The 23,923-nt window shown below is 46.4% G+C and overlaps 1 protein-coding gene across 2 annotated transcripts in view; it reads left to right on the top strand.

Annotated features, from left to right (window-relative positions):
- Window positions 1–235: 235 nt before the first annotated feature.
- LOC146833118 (angiopoietin-related protein 2-like) overlaps window positions 236–23,923 on the top strand; it is a 208,799-nt gene continuing 185,111 nt past the window's right edge. Inside the window, exon 1 of one of the 2 annotated variants that reach the window (XM_085600741.1) lies at window positions 236–372. The gene's annotated coding sequence lies outside the window, so the exon portion shown is untranslated. Of the gene's footprint in view, window positions 537–23,923 lie in introns of both variants that reach the window. The other variant, XM_085600740.1, reaches the window with a different exon arrangement.

Here is a 23,923-nt window from a genome sequence, read left to right as displayed (position 1 = left end):
GCTTTTAAAACTGGATTTCCTGTAGATGCTGTGAACTTCTCAGAAGCCCGTCTCCTGGATTAACCCTTTACTTGCAACTTTCGAGAACACCTACGAAGCTTTTAGACCCCTAAACGAGAGAGGGCGGAAGCCCCTGGGGTAAAGCATGGCAGCTCCAATTTCCTGAACGGGTCTCCAGGAGGGGCTGGGTTTTCGCGTCTTGATGCCTGTTTGTCTGTGAGCCAGGGGGAGGGGCGTCCTTGCAGCAGCATCGCACGGGCAGAAGAAGGCTTCTCACGGGGGCTTCAGTCAGAGCCTCTGAACACCGGCTCACAACCCATACGAAGGCCGGCTTTTTGATCGTGGACACACTTTAAGGATAGACAGAAAGAGGTACCTTTTCTGCAATTGAATTACTCGGGTTTTCTTTAATTATGGACACGGTCCGCTTGCTTCGCGCCAGGGGATGGAGTGAACAGTGCATCTAACCGCCGAGTTTACAGGAAAGAAAACACATGCACGCTGAAGTTGTCTGACCGGCTGCGTCTTGCAACCAGGCGAGTAACACATTTTTAATATTTAAAGCCAAATATATCTAAGACAGCTCATGCATGTGTTGTTGTCAAGGATGAGCAATGCTTCGGCTCAAATGCCAATATACTGTTTGTTGGAACTGTGTGCTCCTGGGCAGAGCGTGCACGCACTGTACCATGACAGTGAAGACGAATGTGGCCCGCCCCATTTTAACATGTTAGTTGAAAAAATTCTCCTAACGATTTCACATTTGGTATCAGAGTGCAAAGGAGAAATGTTATGTTGCCAGAATCCCGTGTTGCTTCCTTTAGAATTCACTGCTTACTGTCTCGCAGATTTCACGTTACAATCATTTTACAGAAGGAAGAATGTGCTTCTAACCACAAGGCTTTTTAATGAGTTTTTATCCACCTATGTGGCTTAACAAAATCGTCTGTTGGCATAAATCTTCTGCGCATGAAAGCAGAACATGGCAGGAGCCATGCATACTGTTCCGCAGAGTGTAATGTCAAGTTCTAGGTCAGTATAGCGCCCTGAGCGCTTTTATTATTTATCTATTATTCAGACTTGTGTAGCGTTCCTGCCATCACTAAGTATTAGGGCCCCTTACATGCAGAGGCGCAACTAGAGCCAAATTTCGGGGTGGGCTAAGAAAAAAATTCGGGGGGGGGGGGGCTGAATCTTGGAGCAATAGGCAGCGTGGAGCTGCAGGGGCTCTTAGAAGGGGTGAAACAACAGCGAGGCCTCATTAACATGCAAATGGTCTTTTAAAGACCTGTGAAGTGCTCGGGTGCGGCTGTGTCTGTGCCCAGGAATCTGTCTCATCGCGGGCTGCCACACACGAGGGGGGGGGGGGGGGGAGGCTGAAGCCCTTTGAGTCCAATGGGTGTTGCGCGCCTGCTTACATGCAATCCATATTCATAACGCTACATCAAATGTATAGCAAAACATCCAACTACATGAACGAGCCTAGAATAGAGGGCAGGTTTCTATGAGCTTGAGAGGAGCCTCGCAGAATAGAAGCAACATTGTGTACATCCGTTAATTGTCTGGGAAGAGCATTTAGTTCAATAAAAATCAGAAGAGATGAGTTTTTAAGTGTTTTTCATTCTTAAATTGATGTTAAGACACTGCGTTGCTATCCGTAGATTTATTTAGCTCAGAGATGTTTGACAATCACAGTCACGTTTTGCCCTTTTAGGTGCTCATCACTGTGAGGCACTGGACATGCTGTGGACGTTTTCATAATGGGAGTATTATTTCTGATGCCGACACGGAGTGGGGCGCTTGGTTTGAGATAAAGAGGCTTTCTTGCTAGTCTTAGGGAACATTCCACTTGTTCAGCTCAAAATTGACTAAGACTTCGATTTCAGTGGAAATAAAAAAAACATTTTTACTGGCGTCTCCAGATAACCATTTCATGCGAAGAAATCAATCCTGTTTGGAACTGCAGGATTCCCTCTGTTAGGGGGCAGGGGGGAGGGAGGACAAGGGAAGGAGGAGAAAGGGAGTTAAAGGAGTCCAAAAGGGCCCGGCAACGAAGGGGGGTAAGCTGTTGAAAACCTGGAGACTGTGTAGCATTGATGTAGTGGAGAATGGGCAGACTGCACTGGAAAATACAACAGAGGACAATGACTCTCAGAATTAGTGAAGTCCGTGTGCATCCAGGGTAACTTATTGAATGAATAATGACACTTTTTACACGCATGCCACATGGTGAGGTGGGAAGCGCGCCTTGTCCCCTACAAAGGTGAACCACACCCCGAGTGTGGCAGGGTAAATAAAGCCGGAGACCACGGGCCGCGGCCAAGAGCAGACAGGGGGGCGGCAGCATGCGGGGATTTCGAGCGTAACCACCAGAGAAGCTGTCCTGAGCATGAGAGGGGAAAGCTGGAAACCTGTGCCTGGCTGCGGGGCACCAGACCAGAAGTGAGAGCCCTGGGGAAAGCCGGAGGCTAACACCCGTGTCCCAAGAACAGGCAGGACGAAGGGCAGCCTGGATGTGTCTCAGCAGTACAACTGTAAGCGCTGGACGGGATGAGCCTGGGCATTTGAAAGCTTTGGTGGGGAAGGCTACATGTGGAGTCCTTGTGGGTTCCGTGCATGAAGGGTAGGGAGGAAGAACCAGGGCGGGATGCCCCTCACGGGATACAGGGAAATCAGAGCACTGAATAGGACAGAGTAAAGCCGAAGACGGAGATGAGTGTCTGTGTGTGGAGTATGCGAGCTCCCAGTCACACGCAGCATGGATGGGCTCCAGGAAGACACATGGGAGCCGCATTATTGTGGAAGCGTGCACAGTATGCTTCATGTGCACGCAAGTAAACGGTTCCCTTTATGATGTTTGGGGCAAGAGGGAATACAGCAGCCCTGAGAGAGCAAAGGTTGCAAATGCAGGGTGAATTCCTTGGACTCTAATCGCTCCCCTCAGCACACCTGCTTCATCTCTCCTCTCAGCTGTGGAAAATGCACCCGCTCGCCCGCACCACAGCACAAAAGGTAAACGCGGGCGGTGGGGGGGGAGAGGAGAGAGGGGGCCGGGGTTGGCATTCCTCGCATAGCTGTAGGTTTTAAGGAGGGGCGCGGGGCTTAGGAACAAAGGCCCTGGCATTTAAATTCAAATGTTCGCACCTGCGCCCCCCTGACACTCCTTGGGCATATCGACTACTGTGAATAAGCATAGGTGGACAAACTGCTCCCCTTAAGAAACATGGACGTATAGATACAAAAAAAATAGAAAAATAAAGACCAGCAGCGAATGGGCAACTGGTACACATACATTTTTTTATTGTACATCAGGTGGTCAGGCTTACCATCCTCCCTGCAAACAAACTAAGACCTCTGAATACTTGTTAAAATGTTTGCTAATCAAACCCTGCAAACAAACTAAGACCTCTGAATACTTGTTAAAATGTTTGCTAATGGCCTTGTGAGCCAGTATCATGGCACCATGCTAAGGAAGGTATGAATGCACCTGCCAGGTGCAACCTGCTAAACACCACTACTATCAAATCATATTTTTCTCGCCTAATTGAAATGACCATTAAACATTGTGCATGGCGATTTCTTAATCTTCTGCCACCATGCACTGCTGAGCCTGGTGTCACTGGCAGAGTGCAGACACATTTGTTAAAACTAGTAAAAAATGTTTCTGGGCCTAAGAGGGATTCCACCATCTTGTAGATCTTGGTCAAACTCAAGAATTGGTTAGTCTTCCAGCCCATCTGTTCATCTTGTTTGGGGGGCTGGGAGAGGGGGGGGGGGCGACCAAATGGCTCCATGTCACCGGAATATGACTGTTCCATTCCTGTACTTTCAATCAAAGCGGATTTGTATAGTACTGCTTTTCAGAATCCCTTTGATGTTACATATTGTTTTCAGGTCGGTTGGTCCAATTGTCTCAATTAAAGTGATCCAAGACTACAACTCCCAGAATGCACTGAAGAATTAATTCAAAACATAGAAATGGACACGCTGTGTCCTGGTGACATGGAGCATTCCGGTCACCTTAATTTCTACAACTGTTGCGGCAATCTTCTAAACCCAGAGAGGATCACATTAAGCCCCCGGAGGCTGTGGGGGAGACAGTAGCCAAGCCTGCAAGGGGCGCGGGACATAAGTGGGCTCAAGTTCACTGGATGGAGAGTTTCCAGGCAGCTACAGAGGTTACACACACAGCTTGCTGTCCAGGCATCCCTGCTCCAGTGATGGGGCCGAAGGGTACCACCAGTTCACCTTCTGTTCACACGGGCCTTCGCAAGTACAGAGCCCCGGCCCAGCTGTCGTTTTTACACTTCACAGCCGTATGTGGTGATCTTTTATGCATCCCGAGGAGCGTTGTCCTGCTTCCTGTGATAATCCAGAAAGTATGGTAGACAAACCAGTGGGTCACTTCCTGCTGTCACAGTAGGTAAACTCAACACTGGTGTTAAAGGGCTTAAGTCCAAAAAAGATTAACATTATCGAGTATTAATTCTTTATAATACCAGGGCTTTAAGTGGGCTGGGTACTGCCGGTGCTCAGCACTGGCAGACCGAACAAGCATTTACAATGCAATGGTCTTGGCATTGTTAAAGTTAGAGCTATTGTCACTGCTCATGACATTTTTTTTGTTAATGTTTTTATTTTTTAAACATTTAAGAAACGCCATTGTTATTTACAATGTCAATAGCTTAATCTATCTCAAATGCGAGACCTATTGCATTTGCACCCACACACAGAGCCACACACACAAAGCCACCCACAAACACAGAGCCACCCACACAGAGCCACCTACACAGAGCTATTCACATAGAGCAACCCACACACAAATAGAGCCACCCACACAGAGCCACCCACACACAAACAGAGCCACCCACGCATAGAGCCACCTACAAAAAAAGCCACCCACACAGAGCAACACACACAGAGGCACACACATACACACACACACATAGAGCCTCCCGCACACACACAGAGCCACACATACATACACAGAGCCGCATACACATACACACACAGCCACACGCACACACATACAGAACCACACACACACATAGATATAGACACATACACATTAATCTTGGGAGCCAAAGCAGAAGTGGCACCGTTGTTTCTAGATCTTTGCATTTATCACTAAAAATTAAGCATGACTTTTCCTATTGATTGCTGCTCAGAGCCTGAATGAGGTTTTGGAAGTGTGCGGTTGAAGGTCAACTAGATGGCAGGAGAATGATGTCAGAGAGAGTCTCCTAGGGGTGCTCGGAGAAGAGCGTTAGAAAGAAAGTGAAACCGATACATTCATCTGGACCCTCGTTAGAGACTTACTCCTCTTAGCCCAGGCACAAAACACTAGCTTTTATCTTGAAATAACTAGGCGTTGCAGTATGTTACCAATGGAGCAATAATGCATGCAAAACGAGCAACACTCACTATTGTTTAACTCAAGCGTTTTAATCTAACACAACAACAAAGCTGCTTGTCACAAATGTTATTTGCACAAAGAGGTTTGTGCTTCCAGCACTAATACATAGGTTTAAATGATGTCACAGGACAATGTAACCTTAGCTGGGGAGGCGCTGTTACTAGCTCCGCGATGTCCCTTTGGCACCAGCTTCAATTAGCCCATCTATTGCCGGCAATTTAATAGCGCTAAAATGCTACCGCGCAATGTCGACGTCTTAGGTGCTACAGGCAGCGACATTGAGCCCTGAAAAATAAAACACACAGACCGCCCCCACCGTCCCCTGTTTGGGTTAAAGATGCGGAGCTGCGCTACGTCAGTTCCTGGAGCAATATATATGTAGTGTGCGCGCGCCGGGAAGAAGACATTCTGGGGAAGCTGGTGGCGGAGGAAGCGGGGGTCGGGGGCGGGCTGAGTGTAGATAGTGAACTGGGACTTGGAGGCGGAAGGAGTAGAGGGTAAAAGGAACTAACAGTGAAGAAACTCACGAGGCAATGAGTTTTAGGTGAACCGGACGCTCATTGGAGATAAAAGACGGTAATACTGAAAAATACAACGGTGTATTACACTCGCGAAAACCGACAAGTGAAGTAGAAAATACAATAGTGGTCCCGACACTTACCCGAATGGCGTTTCGAAAATGAATTAACTGTCTCTGGTATAACGAGAGTGCCTGTGTTTGCGCGTGTGTACAGAAAGATTATTAAAAAATGCGTCAGACGCCGGGACACCACCGCCTTTCGCCGAGGCGAAGCAGAAATGCCTCAGAGAAACGCAGCGGCGTTTTCGGATTCGGGGGCGTGTTTTGCTGTTATCTCCTCTTGCCATTGGCTGGAGGAGATAATTAGACTTTCTGAAAAAAACACGCCCCCCGATCCGAAAAGGACGGGGCCTGATCAGAGTGACGGGACCTCTTCTCCAATGGCTGGCCAGCATTAAAGAGGCCAGCCAATGGAGAACAGGGGAGAAGAGAGGCAGGTTCAAGCCCCTCTTCTCCAAGTCATTAAATCTCGGATCGAGACTGCGCAAGCGCAGCCTTCGAGCCGAGACCTAAATAGCAGGTGCTGAAAAGGGTTCCTATCGGGCTCTCCGTCTTTGCCCTCATCCTCAGTATGAAAAAAATAAATCTTAACTCTGCAGCATTGCCACCCTACACTGCCTTTGATGTAACTTCAAAGAGACTCCTTATAGTTCTTTCAGTCTCATCATTTCAGATCTAAAGCATTTTCAAAATTCTATACAACAAAGCCATAGTTGCTGTTTATTTATCGTACACAACTAACAACCATTGGCAAAGCCAATAGTCCTGGCTTGTTGTAGGTATAATGTTACTTGTTGTATTATGTATCTGGATGCAATGACAGAAGCAGCAAAATACAAGTCAGGCGGCGCACTGTGCTAAGCACAGATTTTCAGCTTATGTGTTTTAAGCCACGCCCTAATAACATCGGCCACACCCTTTTGAGAGACCCCCGCCACACAGTTTTTTTCATCCCACTTAAAGCCCTGTGTAATACCGTCTGTCAGACCCCGATCAGGGTGGGGACTGATGGTAGGCAGGGTGGGTGAGCTCATTTACCACAGTGTATATGAGGGCTTTAAGTAGGATGAAAAAAGTGTGTGTGAGTGTGGGACCCTGAAAGAAGCTGGGCTTATATAACTAAGGGCGTGGCTTTAACATGTACACTAAAATTCATTTAGACTGCCACTTTACCCACAAATGTTCATAGAATCACAACTTCAACTGGCACACGTAACCTTGCTCTGTGCGCTTTGCAGAGAGACCAAGGTTTGGGAGACCAAATATTCTCAACACCTTTTTACCACTGACAGACAGTGAGAGAAACTCGCACTGCCTTCAGTCACAACTCAACTGTGGCCCGTTATAAACACCTGGAAGAGACTGAATTCAAGTTATGCACTAGACAAGATGTCTGAACGAAACAAAAAAAAACATAACACAACATCTTGGAAAAAAGAATATTACGCAATATCTTGGAAAAAGCAAACACTTATTCAGAATGCATGATTAACTACAGCATGTGAAATATAAACAGGAATAACATGGATTACCTTAGCATGTTTTACACCCATTGTTCGAAAATCAATTAGTATCTTTGCATGAAAAATTAGACACATGACTACTGGGCCCGAAAGGGACCCATTTCAATGTCCGTTTCAAAATATTACCTTGTTTGAGACCTGGAGGGGCCCGATCCACATAAAGCCTTGGTTTATATATGCATGTGGGGTTTCTAAAGCATGTACCTAGCCAAAAGGTAGCGGGGCGCTGTGCATGGTCAAAGACAAGCATAAAGTCAACAATTGATAGGTGTCATAGCTGGTTTGTGAACTGTTAATGCATTTTGATGTAGTGTTCTTTAATTGGCCGCGTCTTCAACTCTCTCCTAAATCGAAGCAGCATTGGGCGGTCAGGATGTATACAGAGATGTTGGTCTAAATCTTGGGTGCGTAGATGGTAATGGTCGGCTGCCTTGTTTATCTCCCTTCCTATTGCTCTCCAAACTAGGCCAAGTACACTCTTTCCGTACTTGTTCTCAGGATAGCTAAGATAAATAGTTATAAGCCTCTCAGTGAGATAGTGTTAGAGGGAAGGGGAATACCTTAGGACTCACCGGTCAACCAACAGACAAAATAAAAGTTTCGTCCAGCCCAGTGCTAATCTATTTTTAAAAATAAAGGGCATATTTATTAAGATTGTGCATCCCCCTTGCACCATGCAAGGGCAATGCAAAACCTAAGTGTGATTTATCAGGTCTGTGTGGTCCTGCACTGCTCGATAAATCTAGAGTAACAAAAGGCAGTGCAAATCACCGCCTTGCGTTAATCTGCGGCAGGGTGACATTCCATGGGTGGAGCGTCGGTATTCTCACACATGGATTTTGAGGTATTCCCAGATTTACTGTTAGTGGTAGACCTGGGAATGCGTCAAAATGCTACCCTCCCTAGGGGAGGAGTAATGAGGAGAAATGGAGTCCATTCCTGCACAAAAACAATCCTTCCTACAATGCAGGTACACCTTGCAACAGGATGCAAGGGTGCCCGTGTTGGCACTAGGCAGCCAAAAGTGCACCTGCGCTAGGGAAAGACAGGAATGTGACATATAGGGGCCGATTACAATCCTGGAAAAAGGCTGTACAAATCGTTGTATGGAGCGTTTTTCCTGTACAACTCGTACCCGGTAAACTTTTCTTACAACCTAGGAAGTACGATTCGTACAGAAAGCCTCTTTCCATACAAATCGTACAAAAAACCATACAGCTAAAATAAACCAACGATTCTGGTCCGGAACAGCTTGCACGCGACGTCTGTACGTATTTAAGCAGTGGTTTCCAGCCCAGCAAGTACGATTCGTCCTTACGGCACTCCAAACGGCTCTTTTCTTACGGGAGCCAAAAACAGCTGTAAAAGCAGAGTCCCCAGGGGTACGAGTCGTACAGGCATACACCCCCGTGCGTTGTGTATGTAGGGTGCATACCCCAACATTGCGTATGTACTGTGCGTACCCCCAACATCGCGTACCCCAACATCGCGTACCCCAACATCGCGTATGTACTGTGCATACCCCCAACATCGCGTACCCCAATATCGCGTACCCCAACATCTCGTATGTACTGTGCGTACCCCCAACATCGCGTATGTACTGTGCGTACCCCCAACATTGCGTACCCCAACATCACATACCCCAACATCGCGTATATACGCATCGTACATATGCGATGTTGGGGTACGTGATGTTGGGGTACGCGATGTTGGGGGTACGCACAGTACATAAGCGATGTTGGGGGTATGCACCGTACATACACAACGCACGGGGGTGTATGCCTGTACGACTCATACCCCTGTACGACTCACACCCCGGGAACAACGTTTCCTGGGATACGAGTCGTACAAAGTTCGCTTCATAGCGGGTAATGGCATTCCCCGTGTACGGGACGTTTTCCGTACAAATCGTAAATCGGAAAGCCGGTCCGGCTCGTACTAGTACGGTTGGACTGCATTTTTACAATTTGTACGGAAAAGTGTCCGGGACCGTCTGGTACAACTTTTCCCGATCCGATTTGTAAGGATCGGGCCGATCCGTACAAATCGGATCGGGAAAAGTTGTATTTTTCCCGTACAAATCGTACTTCACGGGTCGGACGGGACTTGTACGATTTGTATGGAAAAATTTACCGATACGAGTCGGACGGGAAAAAAAAATACAGGATTGGAATCGGCCCTATAATGTTAAACACAGTGCATTCCTGCCCTTTCCCTAACATGCAGTCCAGCTCAGGAAAGTCACTTGCTGCGTTGCACTGCGTTAAAGAAGGAAAAGTATACCCCAAAGTACTTTAATCACACAGCATGATAAAAACTGCACAGCATAGTTAGGGGTCTGTTACACAGGGTTGTAATCTTGTTTGCTATATTCAGTGAGGCACTACACCCTTTTGGTACCGTGCCCTTGCTAATAGACTAGTGTCCATCCTGTTTGGTGTGTAATGTGGGACTATGTGCCAAGTTGACTTAACATGCCCCAAAGTGTAGATGCACACACACAAACGTTCAGAACGCTTTCACCAATTCAAGTTCACACAAAGTCTCAAGTTCATGAGGCAGAACTTGTTCTGCTTTCTTAGTCTTGTGTTCCACACACAATTTAGGCCCCACGGTCACTTGTATTCTGTAAATGCAGTTCAGGCAGGGTGGGATGGGCTCAAGCAGTGGTCCACTCCTCCGGTGGCGGCTCTTGGTCAGTGCAGGGTGCCACAGTTGTGTCCGCACTCATAACTCAACAATTAGGAGCATTTAACACATTGCCTCAATCAGCAACGCTTTGTCTTCAGCAGGAGTGGCCTCCTAGCTGTGTGCAGAGAGGGGTGTTTGGATGAAAGCTGTGGCCTCTGGGCTGGTTGCCAGCGGTGGGGGTCTTCAGCAGCAGTAGCCTCCTGGCCATCAGTGGTACGTGACCAGGTGTCCCGGATTTGCTGGTACTGTCCTGGTTTTCCATCATCTGTACTGGTAGATTTCACAGAATTTAATACGTTCCAGTTTTTGGAGAGGTTTAGCTGAACACAAAAGGGGACACATTTTTATATGTTCCAAAGCAGGATAGTTACCAGTCTTTTTCCGAAATCAATTGACATAATACAGCTGTTACTCTGTAAAGGCTGCATATACGTTAGTTACCTTAGTGCTTCACTGTCTATTTTTTTTATGTCAGTGAGCACTGTTACTTAAGTCTTTCTGTGCCCCGAGGTTGATGTGAAATTGCAGTCCGTCTTCTATGTTTGTACAAATTCCAGTTTTTAGATTTTTCTAAAAATCCGGACATCCTAATTGACGGTGATGAGGAATCTCCAATATTGGCAGCACCAGTCTTTTGGGCACATGGCAGGTTTCCGATCTCACATGTCGCTTTGTAATTTCAAAGTCTTGGATCAGTTTGCAGAAAGAACCTCTCAGGGAGGCCGGTGGAGCCTTTCGCACACAGGTCACCCCTTGCTTGGCTCCCTTGTAGCCGCTCACTTCCTCTGGTTGTTCCTCATGCCAGGAACAGACTGGGCTTCTTCTCCAGGATTTTCTGTCCTTCTAAAGCCCAGGCACCTGCCACATTTCTGATCCTTCCCACCAAGCAGGCAGGCTTCCAGCTCTAAACATACCCTCATCTCCTCCAGCAGACTTCAGGTGATGTCCTCATGCCTCTGGGAGACTGGCCGTCATGCAGACACCAGCTCTTGTCAAACAGCCATCTGAGCACTCTGCAGAGCAGAGGTTTTGTGCACTTAATGTAGAACAGTCCCCGAACTCTGTCTTAGGAGACTGTGGTTGTTTCACATTTTCCTGGACTTTCTCCTTTGAAGGGAGAGCTCTCTGTTTAGAAGTTGAATGCCACTGCTGAAAACAATCACTTAAATAGTGTGAATCATGTGATGGGCCACCCCGTAATTCTATAGTTTCTGTCAAATACTAATTATAATCTATTTTAAGAGATCCAAATCGAGGCCACCTATCATTCCCTTTCCATGTCCAGACTAGCACACAAAAAGGGGTTACATATTCTAGAAAATTTGTCTCTTCTACAACCTGAGCTGCAGGGCTATCTGGTGGTATTTTAAAACCTATCTCTCCTGCCAGCTGTTTAAACAACTTTTTTGTCTTTTTCAACATATGGGGGCTCACCACCTTTTCGTTTCCTTTAGAATTTCCATTGCCCATTGTGCCCTTCAATCACTATTTAAACCCTGAAAGATAAACACAACAATTGTATCTTGCTAGAAAAGTTGTTAGGCAGTGGACAGAGAGAGAAAGAGAAAGAAAAATCAAATCACAGACAACACATAAAGCAGTTCTCTTATCCAATGCAGTAATTTATTACTTCACGTATCATTCAAAGAAACATTTCAAGGTAACATAGGTGCACATTACCATCAGTCAACATATAATTCAAATACAGTCATTGATCAATAACTGATTATTGTTGCGCACATTTCAAAATCATTTCCCTTTGGAGCCATTCCCACCTGATAATCAAATGTTACCCCCATTACACCCCGGGAGGATTTGCCCCTGGGATCCCCTAAAAAATGTGAGTTACGATCACCCAAAAGGGATCAGCCACTAACAACCAACTTACTGATACAGAGAAACTTGCAGTTAACTCCTCAGTCCCCTCTTTAATTGCTAGAGAGGAGGGGACATTCTGCTTTATTCTATGCGTTGGAGGGCTACAGTGACAATGGTTTTTACCACAAACCAGTGAGATACTCCACCGATCCGAGTCATGGTCAACATTTATCAGGGAACAACTTTTCCAACTCTCCTCGGAGTGGTGAAAAGAAAACACAGACACCAAGGCTCAAAACAGATGAAATGTATTTACAGGCATCAATGCTTATGGGCTGGCCAAGGCAGAAGGCAGATGCACATCTCAGTGGTACGCCTTAGAAACTGGTTTCTTCTGCCCTGAGTCATTCTTGTGTGGCCTTTATTTACCTTACAAAATGCTGCCACCAACAGAAGCCAACAAGCATTAAAAATGCAACAGGTCTCGCCTTTCATTAAGTTAAAGCCATTTGCTTTGCTATACAATACCATTAGCAAAGCAAATAGCTTTAACTTAATCAAAGGCGAGACCTATTGCATTTTCAATGCTTGTTTTTAGTGTGTCCGGGCCGATTTTTAATCCCAATCCAACACTGCCTTCCACATCCTTCTCCTACCTCTTACCACCACCACCTCCGTCTTCCTCACAGTGTATGTCGCGTGGATGGAAAAGGATAGTAAAACATAATATTAGAGTGGAAAATAATAACCAGGGAAGCAGTAATATTGCCAACCAGACTATATTCCAGCAACTACTGCTGCAATTTACTACTGAGAATACAACTGTAATACACAGAGACAGAAACTCGTGAATAAGTTGTTCCCAAGTATTCATTAGCACATGGGCACAAAGTAAGGAGACGGCTTCGAAAGAAAGTGAGAGAACCCTAGATGCTGCTGAGATCTATGATTTACCTGCAGGTCACAGCATCAGCCCCCAGCAGCACTGTCAGCCTTTCAGACTTCAGAGGTCGACATGTGATTAAGTGAAATTCTTACTTTGGCGAGAAAGTGTTTTGTGTGTATTTGCGTTTGGATTTTGTTTGGGTGAAAGTGTCGTGGGGAGTGCAAATGCAATAGTGGAAGCTGAGGGAAGTGAATCCTGGCCCAAGGCATCCGTTTAACTGAAGAAAAACCTCAGTCGTTCAGCGTCACCCTGGGGCGCGTGCAAGTATGAGGCGCTCTTTTACTTCTGGAAAGTGTCTGTCTTCAGCCTCACCTTAGCCTCACCTTAGTAAACACGCACATTCCAATGACAACCTGTGATGACTCACTTCAGCGAGGCCTCCTCGGGAAGCACCACCCTCCGGTGACCCTGGACAGATGAGAAGATAGCGCGCACTGCCCGTCCATTGATCCTATTGCCACAGCCCCCCTGGATACGCGTGGAATACCTTGCAGTCCAGACATGTTGCTGCAGAGATCAACGGGACGACGGTGCACCCGCATACCTTGCATATTTGCGCACAGAGCCCCAGGCCCACGGTCTCACAGGCAAGACTAAACATTTATCTTTGCCCACACAGCTCCTGAAGCAGGCAGAGCGCCGAGGGCCAATCCTTTCCTCTGTCTGGATTCCTGTCCTGGTTACCACGCGGATGCCGTGTCAGGAGTCAGGACCCACGGTTCCTTAATCACCGGCCCCAGCATTAGCTGTGTTTGCAAAACCACTACAAAGGTGCTAGTGCGCAACAGATTTCCGGGTTATTGAGGTTAAATTTGAAGCTTCATTGTTGAAAAGTTGCTATGGTAAAAACCATTTAAACCACTAAACCCGGCAGCCAATATCAACAAGCGCTCGTCATTCCCGCTGTTTATTTTTGCATCACGCTTTCACTTTAAAGTGAAAGCGAGATGCAAAAATAAACACGCAGCGCCAAGTCTCCTTTTTTGTCCGGCCTAATCAGAGAGCCGGACTGGCGCGTGGAAGGCAGTGTGATGAAACTTCTGATAAGAAACAGCCGTAATGCAGGCGAGCCAGTCCGGGTGGGCCGGAACAAAAAGCCAAAGGGAGGTAACCGAAAACCCTCCTTTTCAATGGGAAGCCAGTGTTTAACATAAACGCTGACGCTACCCAATGAAAATGAGGGGCGGGGCTTCGAGTCCCCTTCTTGAAACTGACTTCATGTCTATAGCTCTCACAGGCGAGGAGCGCATGCGCGCTCCAACGCCAGGCGAGACTCTGGAAGAACACATTCCAAACATTGGCGAACATATAGAAAACAGATTTGCCATGTATGCACAAGTTAAAAAGAACACTGTGCCAAATAGACATATTTGCAGTGTAGGCTTAAATGAACAACTTGATGAACGAAACTAACGTGGAAGTCAGGAAAAGCAAAGTGACATCTAAGTGGGCACAGAACACCTATTGAAGCTTGTTCAGGCAAGGTCAGATTGGAAACCTTGTTTCAGGGCTGGAATAGACTTGTGAAAGAGGGGCTGGTGTACCAAGGGGGACCTAACCTGCTTGTCACAGGAAGAAGTGGGTTAGTTCAGTAGTTTAGAGATAGTGCGGTGAGAACTGGAATTAAGTATGATGTTTATGTGGTTCATACATATGGATATATATTTTTTTTCCCAAAGCCGTTGGCCCCACTTACTCAAATTAAGCGCTGCTTTTATAGTAATGTACTGCATGATCTTTTCAATTAGCTGAAGTTATGAAACTCTGCCATCTCCATGACTGTTCTCACCACCCTGATGTCTCCTGCCAAGTGACAGAAACACAAACATGTAACAAGGGCCTCAGGCTCTACCTTTCACATTATGATTATAAAACTGCCATAGATACTTTGCGGTTAAGAGAAATCGAGAGGAAAACATCAGAAAACAAACCACCAAAACAATACCGAGCACAAAAGTGCACTTGTAGTCATTCAGTTGTTCAGATATGTACTCAAAATTAGAAATTGTTTCCACCTTTTGTTATTGTCATGGGACTACACTCTCATGAACACTGTTACTTAATATTTACTTTTATATTGTGTTACAGATTGTGTACTTTCACTGCCCCCCTACTGAACCCTGTTTTTTCCCTTACCTTAATCCTTTCTGTTTTGTCATTGCTGTAGCCCTATGCTGGGTTCAAGCCACTCCTTGTCTTATGTGCCTCTCTGGCCCTTGTTGTCGTGTTGTGTTCCCTCTTGCTCTGGGGTCTCTGCCCCCTCTCCTGGCTTCAATTTCTCCACTCAATGGCTGCTTTACTCTCTATTCCCCCAAACCTCTGTATCTTTTTCCAATTTTCGAGGCCGCTTGGAGTAGGGTTGTGGGGTTGGGGAAGGAGGGTGCAGCACCTCAAAATGTCCCTGGAGGAGAATGAGGCCTTTAATTTTGAATTTATCTTGTTGCATTTGCTGTTCATTCAAAGACTGAGCTCAAATGTCAGACTATGTCTTCTGAAAAATTGTTGCTTATTCATTTAACACCATGATAGGTGTTTATTTCACCTTTCTGAAACTGCATTGTGAGGGACATTTATAATGTGAACCAAGTGGCAAGCTTGACGGGGCATAGGGTTCGCGCACGGAAAGACTATAGGATGTCACTATTTTATATCACACTACTACAATCAAATAGTTGTAATTGACCATACAATATTCTAATATATATCAACAACGAGGAAAGTATAAATGAGGCATGTTGGATTTTCTTGTATTTCTGAAGTGTGATGGAAACAAAGATTTCAATAGGATCAAAAAATATCAAGCCACTTTATGCAAATGAGAAATATGCGCTGTGGCCTGACTTCCACACAATTGTTTGTGCACTATATCAATCAAATCAATCAAATAGCCTTTATTTCGACAATGTCATAAAAGGGTACATAAACAGTATAACAACACATTTCAAAATTCATAATTAATACCGTAAAAAAAAAAAATTACAACTCATTATAGAAATTGGTTAAAACCGTCTGATCAAAATGCATTAGTTCCATGAAATTCAATTTGCTACAAGTTAGCATTGAATATCAACTAATTTGCACCGCTTAAGCCACATGGCTAAGAGATATTTGGAAATTGCAAATACTATAGAGGCCGCTGTGTCTGACTTTAGAATTCTATAAGCATGTTGGTATTGCTTAAACCCCAAGTTTCTACACAGCGGTACCAGCAAAAATCTCCTGGAATTCTTATATTCAGGGCAGAAAAAAAAGACATGAAGTTCGTCCTCCACGCCACAGATGCAACCCGGGCATGAGATGTCCGGGGATGCTGACCACTTACTAGTGCGGACTTTGAGCGGGAGAGTGCCAAGTCTCCACTGTATGTAGAGTTTCCTGGCAAGAATTGGATATACAATATCCATAAAATTTTCAAAGGCATAACAATTTTTAAGATCAAGGAAAGAAGTGGTTAGTGAACCCAGTGTTGCGGCACAGAAAGTGGAACTAAATCTATGCTCCTTGTAAATCCTAGTAAGGTTTTTTCGCGAGATCTCACTGCACGCTTTCTCTGGATCTTCCCACATGGCTTTTAGGCCAATTTTCATCATTCCTGCTTGATGAATACTAGCCAATGGATCTTTCTTACCCCGTTATAGGCAAGTAACTGTTTTAGTTCCTCCCTATAATTGGATAGTTCAGGCGTTGACCAGAGTCTGTGCTAGAACCTTAGGGGTTTGATCCCTAGTTCATCTTCAATTGGGTTTAATCCCAAGTCCAACCTTAGGGGAAGGGTAGGTGTACTTTGCGGAAGGGACAGCAATTGTCGCATAAATTTAGTTTCAGTTTTGGCAATTGCTGTTATCTTCGTGTGACCCCACATCTCCCCGCCATAGAGGACTGCTGCTCTTGCTTGCACTTTGTATATCTCAAGGGCGGGACTCACTGGTTTCAGTGGTGAAGTATTTGACACCTTGATTATACCACCCGTCAGCTGTGCAAGTTTTAGTTGGGATTTAGCAATTTGGGGGTCCCATGACATATTTTCTTGTAGTAAAACCCCAAGATAGGTGAAGGTAGTTACCCTTTCCAGGTTCCCTCTGCCCAAGGTCGGATTCGAACGTGTGGATGCCGCGGGATTAAATATCATGTATTTAGTTTTATCGACATTAATCTCTAGTCCTCGCAGGCTACAGAAATCCCGAAAGCTGTCCAGTGTCCGTTGAATCCCCATGGGGGACTTGGAGAGCAGGAGAGTATCGTCGGCAAACATGATTGCGGGTACCCTCCTACCCGCCAATAGTGGAGCATCATTATTTGGCACCTCGTTCAGAAACGGGATTAGGTCGTTAACATATAGGCAGAAGAGGGTTGGGGCCAGTACACAGCCCTGCCTCACCCCTCTTCTAACCGGGAACCTAGGGGACAGTGCACCATTCCTCCCACACCTAACCTGGGCAAAATTCTCATCATGGAGCCTCGTTAGGATATTCAAAATTTGAGGTGGAACACCCATATCCCGCAGCACAGCCCACAGATTCCTCCGTGGTACAAGGTCAAAAGCGGACCAAAGGTCCACAAAGACCATATATAAGCTGCCTCCCTCCATCTTAACAGTTTTCCAGTATAAAAGGAGCATCCGGAAGATCTGGTCCATGGTTGAAGTATTCTTTCTGAACCCCGCCTGGAAAGGACTCAGGACATCATGGTCCTCCATCCACTCCAGGAGGTGGTTCAGAACAAGTCGAGCGAAGATTTTTTGTGGCACATTGATAAGGCTGATAGGCCTGTAGTTGACTGGAAGCAGAGGAGAGCCCTTCTTAAAAATCGGGACTATCTCTGCACCCAGCCAAGTACAGGGAATCTCCATACCGCCCAATATGGCATTAAACAGAACTAGGAAATAGGGACCCCATATCCCAGGTTGCTGCCTAAAGAGATCACCGGGGAGTTTGTCAAGCCCCGGGGCCTTTCCTGCTGCAAGTTTGCCAATTGCAGTGGTCACCTCACTTAAAGTAAATTCTAGGGCCTCATCCTCGCTGGAAATGGTTGCCAGAGGCTGGACAATGTCCATACTCTGCTCGTCCGTATAAAGGCCCCTGAAATGGGCTTCCCACACTGATGGTTCAATATTGGGTTCCACAGCTGATTTCAAGTCCCCTATTCCTAAATTAACTAAAGACCAAAATCTTCGTGCATCACTGGATTCCAGAGCGGCAGTTAGATTGGACCACCTTTCCGTATCCCACTCCTTTTTGACATCGGCCGTAACCCCTTTATAGTGTGATCTTAATTCTCTAATTCTCACTCTGTCACTCCCAGATTTTACCGCCAGGAGTAGCTCTGCCTTAGCCTTTCTGCACGATGAATTGTACTAGGATGAGGCTGGGGTTATATATTTCCTCCGCCTAGGGATAAGAGGATTAGTAACCTCTGCTAGACTAGACACCAAATCCCGGTGGATAACTCCTAGTTTCCTATTAAAATCATCGTTGGGGTACTCAATGATTAGACTTTCAACCTGTAGGATTCTGGGCAGTACTATATTGTAGAGTTTGGCTATTCCGTCATGGGAATCTATAATTTTGGCCCATTTTACTCTTCGTCTGTCATTAGAGAGCAACAGTCCATCACCCATGTTATCCGACTCCACTGGTAGGGAGCCCTCAGGACCTGGTAGTAGCATTTCTAGGCAGAGAGCATTATGGTCACTCTCAACTCTAGGAATTACCCTAAAGTCGTTAACCTTAGACCATAACTTGGTCTCAACCATGATGTAATCTAGGCGAGACTCTTGTCCCCTTTTATTAAAAGTACAGTTTGAAGGAGTGTCGGACGGGGTGCGCCCATTACAGGCTCTCAGGGAATTGTTCAAGGTCAGGACCAAGATCTGATTTGCCAGTGGAGACCATAATTTGGGGGACGGAGATTGGCAAGATGGAATTTCCCAATAATCGTCTTCGTCCATAAGCGCACCCTCGTTCATTCCCGTGAAAGGCTCAAAGTGGCAATTCACGTCACCAGCTATCACAATGTTAGAATCACAGGGCATTTCTGTTAGAAAGTGGGATAGCTCCTCTATAGTAGACGATTCACATGCCAACCGTACAGGACGAGAATAGACGTTCACAATTGCCAGTCTAAAGGAACTTGGCCATTTTAAAACTAAGCATTGGAGATCATTGGAATTTGTAGCTACAATCTCTGACGAGCACCCCAGGTTCAGTGCTACCCAAATAGCAAGGCCTCCAGATGGTCGGCCTTTCCCGCCCCATCTTGCTGGTACATAGAAAGTGGCAAACCCCTCTCTAGGATATTCCTCTCTGGCCCACGTTTCTTGGAATATACAGATGTCAATATGGTCCACTAAACAACCCCATTCCGTACAATTTAATTTGTTAGCTAGGCCCGCAAGGTTCCAAGAGAGTATGGTCATCTCCTTTGAGGTAGTAGCCCCTCTAGGAAGCGAAACACAATCCCTTTTTGCACCACTGGTATCAGGTACGTATAAGAAACTTTCTGAGAGTTCCTTCACTACGCTTACCTCAACATCGTTACACCTTAGTTGTTTGGGAGCCTTTATCCCAGTATGGTGTACTGTACTTGCTAATGGGTCCTTCTCTATACTTTCTTGACCTTTACTCCCCTCCGGCTGATAAGGGCTTTTTATCCCACTAAGGGATACTGGAGTGGGACAGTAGGAATTGGCACAGGGCGCATTCTTACCACCCTCTAGCCCCTCTACAATCCTAGGGTGGGGACAGGACAATGAACTATCATCATCCAACTGCAGTCAGTCCACACACTCGAGGCCACTGAATCTGTTGTGTGTGGAAAGATATTTCTGGGGGACTGTCTGAATATTATAACCCCTCCCCATTCCCCCCCTGCTGTGGTGTTTCACAAATGACCAATCACTTGCATGGTCCGAACGTTTAACTGGGGGGTAGAAGAATGATAGGGGAAGTGTTTGGATTGTGGACCCATTAAAGTTGTGTTCCCAGTTACAAATATAGTCTACTGTACATGGGTTCCTAAAATTCACTAGCACACAGTCCCCTTTCAGGGTTTTAGATGTACAACCCACCCAAGAGAGCCTACGCACCATTAGTATCTCACTGGTAATGTGGCTCGGTAAGGGTCTATTGATATTAAGCCAGTGAGACACTTTATTTTTCAAAGACTGGTACGATTCCTGGGCTGCATTACTAATTTCAGGAATGCCAGTCATAACTACTAAGTACGGGCTAGTTTCCGGTGGAAGATCAATCCTAACTTCCTTCGGCGGGAGCTCAGCCAAGGAAGGCTGGGCGCTGCCTAATAAATGGGGAACAAGGTCAGTCTTCGCCTTGCTCGGGGTGGCCTTGTCTCCAAGAGTGTCAATAGATAAGCTAAGTTGATGGAAATTATTACCCTTTAAACTAGAGGGACCTATAGAGGCTGTGATATTTTGATCTGGAATCCCAGTTATGTCACGGTTAGCTTGAGCAGTGGTCTGATTTGACACATGAGGCCTTGCGTTATATAAGTTATCCCCCAAGTACTGCTCAAACCTAAAAAGCTGCTGTTCCATGCGCCCGAGCCTTTCTATTAGCGGTGCTAGCATGGTTTTTAAAAGAGCATCCATCTTGGTTATTATGGGATCCTCTATCAACCCAATAACATCTCTGTACTGAGCCTTTTCAAATTGCCCTCGGTCCATGGTCATTACTTCTGGAGGACAATAACTAGGCGAGTCATTTGGGGTAGTGCACCCCTAGGATCATTTATAGACACACTACCACTCTGTCCCTTTACAGATTTAGACTTTCTATTGGTGCCGGAGAGAACTGCACAGTGTTTCTTGGGTTTGGCACCCTCGCGATTTTCTCTGCGGAGGCGAACTGATGATTTTTCTATTGGGTTTGCCTTATTCAGAGCCCGAGCATCAGGGCTTGCCAGAGCAGGTATTATGTGGGGGCTCATAGCAATTGAGGTCTGCACAACCTACTGAGGTGGGGACAGGATGGATGGGGACACATCATTTGTGGTGCTGGGGTCATCACGATTCGGTGTCCGTGCGTTGGCCAGGTTACCCAAAGAAGAACGTTTTGCTAAAACCAAGTCTTGTGGAACCCTGCGCTCCATAAGGGTTATCCCTTGGCCAATAACCGAATTTGCCCTTGTGATAAAATTATCTAGTGTTCCTGTTAAATGTCCTCTGGACCCCACAACCTTACTCCTTAGTTCCCTTGTCGCCATGTTCACTTACACGAAGCTACCACAGTTAACACCAACTCGGCTATAGGGTCCAGTAAGGGGGGGACCGGTCCGGTCTCTTCCGTTCTCAAACGGGCTCAAAACCCTTAGCCCGGGGCGTTGCGTAAAGTGGGCGTATGAATGTATGTGTGAGTCAGAAGGCATGTCCCCGGGAAGAGGCACCAGCTGTTATCATGATCGTGCTGCTGATCCTCGCAGTCCCGGGGTTGTACTCCGCAAAGAATGAAACAAAGCACCAAAATCAGACTTTACACTGGCAGCACCAATTCGCCAAAGAGGGCCCGAGTTAAAAACCTTAAAGCTGCGAGATTTCCGCAATCATCCGAAGAGGCTGCACTTTATAGACATAAGTCAGAAGGTGCACCCCTGGGAAGAGGCACCAGCTGTAGTTATGCTGGGAATGCCGGTCCTCGCAGTCCCGGGGTTGAATCCTTAAGCTGCCAAGTTTAAAAAGGCTATTCAGGCTGTTTATTGGTTGCTATTAGCAGTCAAGCTATGGGTCAATGCTCCAGCAGTCTTTGCTCTGGACAATTCTGCTTTCTGAACCAATCTCAGCGTGGGGAACAGTCAGCTCAGCTCTCAGTCTCAACAACCAATCACCGATGGAATGCGGCTGGCTGTTATACAAGACAAATAAGACCGATGAAATTGATGAAACTGTTGTATAGAAAGGTGAGGAACTGGGAGATCGATAGAGCGAGGGAGGGGGACAGGCACAGGAGCGTTCAGCTCTGCTCGAGGCGTTTAGGGAGCAGAATGCGATGATGCCACACACTGCCCCACACAGCCAGCTCTACCCACTCGGGCTCGGCTTACCTCGGCTTGGCTACCTCCTGCTGCCCCTGTAACCCCTGCTCAACCTCGCTGCCTCTCGCCTATCACCTCTTGCCGCCGGTAATGGTCACGGCACCCGTAGCTTCCCCCGTGTGGGACGCCGGAGTTTCCTGTTGCTGCTCTGCTCTTCTGGGTCCTAGTTCCCTCCCCATGTGGCTCCGCAGCCTGCTGATTCCACTGGGGCTCTCCGGGGTTCACCGTGTGGCAGGAGTGAGCGGTGGGAGGGTCGGCGGTGGGGGGGTCGGTGGCCTCGGGCCTTAGGCAGCTTCCGGGCGGCTCACTCCTCGCGAATATTAATGAAACGGTCCATTTCTGGAATGTAATGCGCGCTCTTGGAAGTAATTCTTTGTCAGGCTTGGTAATGACTTGGTTAAACAACTGAACAGAACATGGGCCTCGACGTTTTGAGAGAGGATGTAACCGGACAGGTTAGAGCTCTTCCCAAAAGCGCAATCAGTGGTTGCACACATTGGTAACTGCTTTGTGCACTATATATGTTTAGCAGTAAATCTGCATGTCTGATACTAATTTCAGTGGCATTTTAATAGCAAATGCGCTCTTTGTAAATGGCAGTACCCAGGTATACCATGGTTTCATCAAATATTTGGGACATTGGGCCAGATGTACAAATATTAGGAATACTGATCTCCTAATTGTGATTATCTCTGAATTGATATTCCTAAAGTATGAAGTACTTACATTCCCAAATAGCAATTCCTAGTAGGTCGCAAATCGACCTATCTCATAAATCATAGTGAAGTAGGTTGCCGTTTGTGACCCATTTGGAATCGCAGCCATCACAGGTATGGTGGCCTTCTGCGGTCAGCAGACCACCACTTCTTTGATTGCTTTTTAATAAAGTAATCTTTTTTTTTTAAAATGCAGCCCGCTTTCCTTAAAGAAAAATAGGATGCTTTTACAAAGAAAAAAATTAAACTTAGAAGTTTCATTTTTTAAGAGCAGACAGTGGTTCTTGGGACCACTACCTGCTCTTAAAAATATGTTTTTAACATTCTCAAAGGAAAAGTGGTCCCTAGGGGACCTTTTTAGGTCTCGCCTGATCCAGCGCATGTGCTGGTCTGGCCAAGACATTTAGTGTACGGGTTTTCAAAGTGCTGCCACACAGTCTAGCTCTTGCGTTCACGCGCGCCGCCGGCAGCTTTCACTTTTTCCGCTGCTGCGCGCGATTACTTTCACTAACTTGTCATCGGGCCGCTCAGTCAGTGCTTGTTTGATGTAGCTGAAAGCGCTCGCGCGCAGCTCTCGCATGCTTTATTTTTTTAGCGTGATTACTTTCACTAACATGTCATCGGGCCGCTCAGTCAGTGCTTGTTTGATGTATCTGAAAAAAATGTGGCTCAATCTTGATTTCTAGTAACTGACACAATCCTTGGTCACATTAATTAGCGTTACGTCCCTGTTGCGTGCTTTTATGTTTGGCTAACCCGGCGCTCCCTTCCAGGGTGCCATTTTGTCAACTCTGCAGTCAAGAGCAGTTGTGCTACCCTACTGCGTCATCATCTGGCCCAGGCGACCGCACCACGAAGCAGGGGACGGAGTCCGTCAAGGACCTACAGCTTGTGCAGAGCACACCAGATGTCCCTCACTGGGAGGGCATATACGCAGCCGAGTAGGCACCGCCCACTTCGTTAAAAAAAAAAAGCTTCTGATCGAGGGGCGGCCATATGAGCCCCGGACAGCGAACAGCCTCAGAGAGTGGCAGACATAATGATGCCTGCAGATAGCGCGCCATGAGCTTCTCAACAGGATGCACTGTTTTCAAAAGATCATCTCATATTACAACAGAGAGAACAGACTTAGAATAGGTTCGAAATCTTAAATGCACTTTGACAGAAATTGAAACATTTCTTGTTTTA

The sequence above is a fragment of the Triturus cristatus genome, chromosome 4_2 (genome assembly GCF_964204655.1).
Source record: "Triturus cristatus chromosome 4_2, aTriCri1.1, whole genome shotgun sequence".
Lineage (NCBI taxonomy): Eukaryota > Metazoa > Chordata > Amphibia > Caudata > Salamandridae > Triturus > Triturus cristatus.
The sequence above is the reverse complement of the archived record's forward strand: the minus strand, read 5'-3'. Positions and strand labels throughout refer to the sequence as shown.